Source organism: Scleropages formosus, chromosome 9, assembly GCF_900964775.1.
Source record: "Scleropages formosus chromosome 9, fSclFor1.1, whole genome shotgun sequence".
Lineage (NCBI taxonomy): Eukaryota > Metazoa > Chordata > Actinopteri > Osteoglossiformes > Osteoglossidae > Scleropages > Scleropages formosus.
In genome coordinates, this window is record NC_041814.1 from 19936966 (window position 1) to 19942965 (window position 6000).

A 6000-nucleotide genomic window follows, 5' to 3' on the forward strand; every position below is an offset into this window, starting at 1 on the left:
AAAGGATGCGCTCCTTCGTTCCGCGTTGAAATGGCAAAACTCCCGGAATGTAGCGCGTGCGCGTTTGGTTTAATGGAAGGTCCGAAGGTGGCGACGAGCGCGAAACGAGAAGCGAGAAAGGTCCGAATCTAGGCGGAGAGGAATGCGTGCCGTCAGCGAGTCGCTGGCCAGGTCAGCCCCATTATCTGGGACACAACATCGATCCTTTCGCAGTGCCGCTGTAGTCGGTGTTAAACCAGGGTTCATTTTGTCTAGCAAACTATTCTTTAAATCACCAGCAACATTTTTTTTTTTTTTCTCTCTCTCTTTTTTTTGGTTCTGTGTCAAATTTAACTGAACAGAAACATACACATCCAGGTATAATCTTCAGCAACATGCAGGTATCTATGGTCTTCACAGACCAAGCACACCAGCTATGACTTAAACCATATCTGTACACCTCTGGTTTCCATAGAACAGCGAAGCAGGACGACGAATTCGTGAACGACAAATGAATTCAGCGGTTTGTTACACTCATGTCAGCGGTGGCATCTGTAAGCAGACCAGCAGGTGTTATGTACCCTTTTGTGACCCAAACCCTGAAAGTGCACAATACAAACGCTCAGATGGCTGCATTTCTTAACCGCACGGCTGTAAAGTGGTGCGACGTCTCGCATTTAGTCCCGCGTGTGCTTTTGATACGCAGACCGTGTTCCGCATCGCGCTCGGCAGCGCAAGAGCATAGGTGCCGTGGCGGCGGATGAAGCGACTTGCGTGTCGGCGGGCCGTCTTGAAGACGCGCCTTTAAACCGCTCCTCTTAATCACTTGTCAAAATTAAGCCAGTTTCCCGAATCGGAATGTGGAAGCAAGGCCCGAACGACCGCAGCCCGCAAGGAGCGGACGGATGCAAGGGGGGCTCATTAGAAGAGTGGATGTCGACTTTTAGGAAAATGAAAGGCCACCAATTGGGCAACGCAATTTCAGCATGTTAAGGAGGAGCCTCAGGTCACAAAAGGGTGCAATTTGCTTTAAACCCAACGAGGTGCTTGTTTTTGTGTGATTGTTGCATTGAGACCATTGTGTACAGGTAAAGGAAAGCTTTATTACATTTTTAGTGCCTATAGTTTGACTATATTTTTAACAGATCTTTTCCACCTGGAATGATGAACTGCATGTATTTGAATTCCAATGTTTGCATCACTTTTATAAATAAATTGTAAAAAAAGGCAATTACAAATCTATAAAGGTTAAAAAGGCTTCTCTAACATGTTTTTTTACCTCACTGTATATAACCATTTGTTTATTTTCAAGGTCTGCTTTCTTACGTATGGGAAAACTTCATTGAAGACTTACGTGTTTGTCGTTGGTGTCAGATTTGCAATGTACTGCGTTTCGGTTTTGTCCGTACTGGCTTACGATAATGGTATATTGTGTGTTTTTTGTGAACCTGTATTACTTTTTCGGTCACGTTTATGCTGCGGTCAAAAAGAAGACGACAAAGAGCGACAAAAGCATACAGTGCAAAAAGGATCCCTCTGAAAGATTATACGGAAGTGTCTTGTATCCAGTCTTAAGCAAATGTATTGACTTTTGTGGCGTGTACATTGAAAGAGTGATAAAGGAGAAAAGTAGCAATGAAGTGACTTAACTTCTAACACTGTAGAAAGTTGCAGAAATAAACAAATGTTCACTTGTATGCAGTTTTTTTTTTTCTTTTTCTTTTTCTTTTAAATCACGCTGTACTTCCAGAGACACTTAAGGTGGATGAGAGAGGGGAAAAAAAGCCCCCTTTTGCATTTAAGACGCTTTGGACGACAAAAGTGAGACGGCACCTCGCGGGTGCGTATGAGTGTGAATGGAGAGATCGCCCGCTGCAAAATACTTCACGTACTAGGCCGTGATCTGAAAGCAGGGATCTGCTTGCAGTATTTAATCAATACATTAATTTCTATATAGCTGCATCTTTTGAAGGCTGGACGGCTTTCTTTTTCTCACGCACGCTGCAGCGCAGTCCTTGGAACTTTAGCCGCTGTCCTTGCAGGATTTATTTATTAAGTGATGAATTTCTTAATTGTTACACCACCAGCTACCTTGTGGAAGTTGTACATACGGTGTATGTTTTTTTTTTTTTTTTTAAATAGATGCGTTAGTGTGGCACAACTCGGTAGCTGGTGTATCCGGGGCACGACTTTGATTTCAACGTGGGGGAGGACAGTGTGGGAACTCAGCATTCTACCTTCTAGCAATTATTCTGTCTAGTTTATCTGCAGAATAAACATCCCAAGGCATTTTCTATATGTTCTTTGAACTGTGTAGAAATGGGGTATTGATGGAAGGGTTTTTTTTTTTTTGTCTCCATTTAAGTCCAAGAATAGTAAAGGTAGATAGATGTATATATTGCAAAAAAAAAAAAAGATGTAAAGATGTAGCGCTGACATTTACTGTAATGAGTGTAGAAATAATTAGAAGCATAAACATGACGTGACAAATATGAACCAATGAGTTACGGCCAAAAGTACTGCTACGCAGGTGTTTGAGGTGGTCGGTTTCCATTAAGAGGCCTATACACCGCACACAAAAACAAAAGGTCTTCATAAAAAATGTACTTATGTGGAATGTAAGTCGCTTCTTACAGCTATTTGTTTTGTGACGTTTCCCCCTGCTTTAATACAAAAATGTATGATACTAAAAAAAAAAAAGTGTGACATTAAGACAAAAAGGGGCAAAGATTTCCTCTGGATACTCTGGTGTCTTTCAGGGAAATTGTACACTGAACTGCCTGTGGTGTGTGTGTGTGTGTGTGTGTGTGTGTGTGTGTGTGTGTGATGGGTGGTCCACAGAATACCCCGCCTCATGCCTTGTGTGTCTGAGATAAGACGACTGTAGTAAAAAGTAAATAAAAAAAAAAAAAAAATTTAACAAACTCTTAAATAAAAAAAAAATTGAACTCTAAATAGCACCCTGAAGCTCGTGGCCGTCATGCGTTTCAGATGGAAGGAAAAAGCTGCCTTCGCTTGGTGCGATCGATTTGTCTATTGGTAGCTATTATGAGCTCTCAACTAATATTGTGTAGTTTGCAATAAATAGTTCTTTCTGGTCCGGCCGATAAAACGGTCATTAGTTCGTGTGACCGTGTGCAGCAGCAACCCGTCCGTCTCGGCCGGCCGACCAAGAGGCTCGTACACATAACGTGTGAGTGCGGAATAACAATTCACAATAAACGCACGTCCGTGTACGTGTGCCCCCGGCGATGTGGCTAAGTGTGTGCAATTGTAAAATGAGCAGTCTCTATGGTATACTGTCCTTTATTTCAGTGTCGCGCTACAAATTAAACGTGGTGAAACTCTTGACGTGCAACTACAGAAGCTGTAATAGAGGTCAGTCCAACACATCTGTAGGGTCTTACTGTTTGTTTAAGATACACTGGTTGTTACTGGTAAAGAGAATCGCCGTTGCATATCAATCCCCCCACCAAAAAAAAAATCCCTTAATTACGAGACACAACGTTGTAATGCTTTCTCTCCCACTCTGCCAGGTTTGAATCCCTGCTTCTGATTTAATTTCCTTGAACAAGGAGAACAAGCTGATCAGCTGTATAGATGGGTAAATCGTCGTGAGTACCTTAGCATCGTCGGTCACTATACAGGAAAGTGGGCACAGCTGGTAGCATAGTGCTTAGAACTTCAGCCTTTCCATCCAGAGGTCACGGCTTCAGTAGCCTTGAGCAAGGTACTTACCTTAAATTGCTCCGGTAAAAATTACTCAGCTGTATAAACAGGGAGAAGTTGTAACCTTAACACTGTAAGTTGCTTTGGAGGGAAAAGTGTCACCTGAATAAAACAAATGATCCATCCGTTCATGATTTGACACCACAAAATGTACCAAGTTGAGCTCTGGAGTGGATAAAGGTTTGAACGAGAACTTGAAATGCGTTGGTTGGTGTAAACATGAAGTCTGGGGACGTGCCGGAGAACAAGACTTTGGAAGGACGTTCCTTGGTATCTGGTATCCTGTACTGTCACTTTACATCTCAGTGTTGCAAGGGAGCCCCTTTCAACTCAATTTAATTCTATTTGATTTATTCTATAGAGCGCTCTTCTCACGCAGCAACACAGAGTACTTTAACACAGGCGTAAGGCAAACTTTACTTTTAAACCTTTAACCACTTTAATTGATTTAATGCTTAAGCTGTGGAAAAGATATAAAAACGAAACAAAAGCATAACTTTGGGCACAACTTCCTATTTTCTTACGTTGCTCCGTGCAAAAGAATTATTTTCCAAATGATAGGGAAACTAATAAACTCCCTCACTTTCCGTTACGGCTTGTCGTGATCGGGGTCGCTCGTACCCACAGCCTATTCCACAATGACACGGTGCAAGGCTTGGGGGGGCACACCCTGGAAAGGACACCAGTCCATCACAGGACACACACACACACACACACACACACACACACACACACACACACACACACACACACACACACACACACACACACACACAGAGTTATTTTGTCTGTGATTTCGTTTTGAATTAAGGCTACGCTGTTGCTTTAAGTGGATCCTTCTCTCTGTCTTAGTGGGCAGGATTTGCGTTTTGTGGTCCAGGAAGAACCACTATCTAGCGGATGTGATTTGGCAGCACTCAACCAATTGCAGCACATCCAGAGGTGGGGATTTGAACCCAGGTCTCTCGGTCACAAGGCTGGGGCGCCAACTACTCTTCTACCTGCTGTGAATTATTGGGCTTGTTAGGTGGGGAAATAAAATAAGTGTGTTGTTTTATAACTGTATTTAAAGACCCCCTAACCAAACTGGAACTTAAGAATTAGTTTTTTCACTGAGGGGATTTTGGTGACTTTTTCTCCTTTTGGCTCGACTCAGCTGAGACGCACAGATCGCAGGCAGCAACGCCAGACTTGCTCTTGGAGTGTTCCTCTGGCTGCTTTTATTTCAGATGGACGAAGAGGCTGCATTTCCATTTTTTTTTTTTTTTTGTTTTCTCTTTTCAGCCCCAGCTACGGAGGCTATTGGTAAATGTGCAAAAGTGGAAGAATCTACTTACAGCTTGGATTTTGAGTTTGACATTTGAATTTGCGTTTTTTTTTCTACGTTCCGTTTAACTTTATGCTCTCGACGCTGACGTGTGATTATCTGATTGTTTTCTTAGTGACGATCGCAGGCTGACGGCTTCAGAAACCGCTGCCTTTGCCCACAGCCATTTGGTTAATAATCACCCCAGTAAAAATTCACTGCAAACCTTTGCTAGGAGTTTTACAGTATTATAGAACATTGCTTTACTGTACAGCAAGAGGTGAAATCATGACACTACAGTTTAAAATCTCTGCACGTGATTAAGAACCCTTGGAGCTTTATCCGGCTTCCGCATTTTAACGTAAGATAAAAGAGGAGCACATGGCAGTGTTTCCACTTCCTGTGCGCGATGTCCACTTTTTGGTTACTAGGCAGTGTCACCTGGTACCCGTGTCCTCCGGGGGAGTCCTTTCCAGCTTTCAAATGGCACAGCGCTGGCCTCACTGCTGATACCTGATACCTGTCTGAAACACAGAGTCTGTCCCAGGCCTCCGTCGCACCCCCGTGCCCGCAAACAATGACGAATGTGCACGAGTGGACTGGACGTCAGGGCATCCTTAATAGTTCCTATAGCAGCGGTGTGACACGGGGATCCCACAGAGTAAGAACGAAAATCACATGTACGTTTACTCATTTAGCAGACGCTTTTCTCCAAAGCGACATACATCTCATAGAAAATACAATGTGTGCATTAAATGAGCAGGAAGAGAGATGGGGCAGCAGGTGGCAACGTGGTTGAGCTCTTGCCTTGAAGGATCCAGGTTTGAATTCCACCTCCACCTGTAATACTGCTGTTCAAGATACTCATCCTCACTTGAGACAGTAAGAAAACCCTGCCTTATCAATGGGTAAATCACTTAAGTGGCTTAACACTGCAAGGCACTTTGGATAAAAGTGATAACAAAATCAATACACAATAAATTATA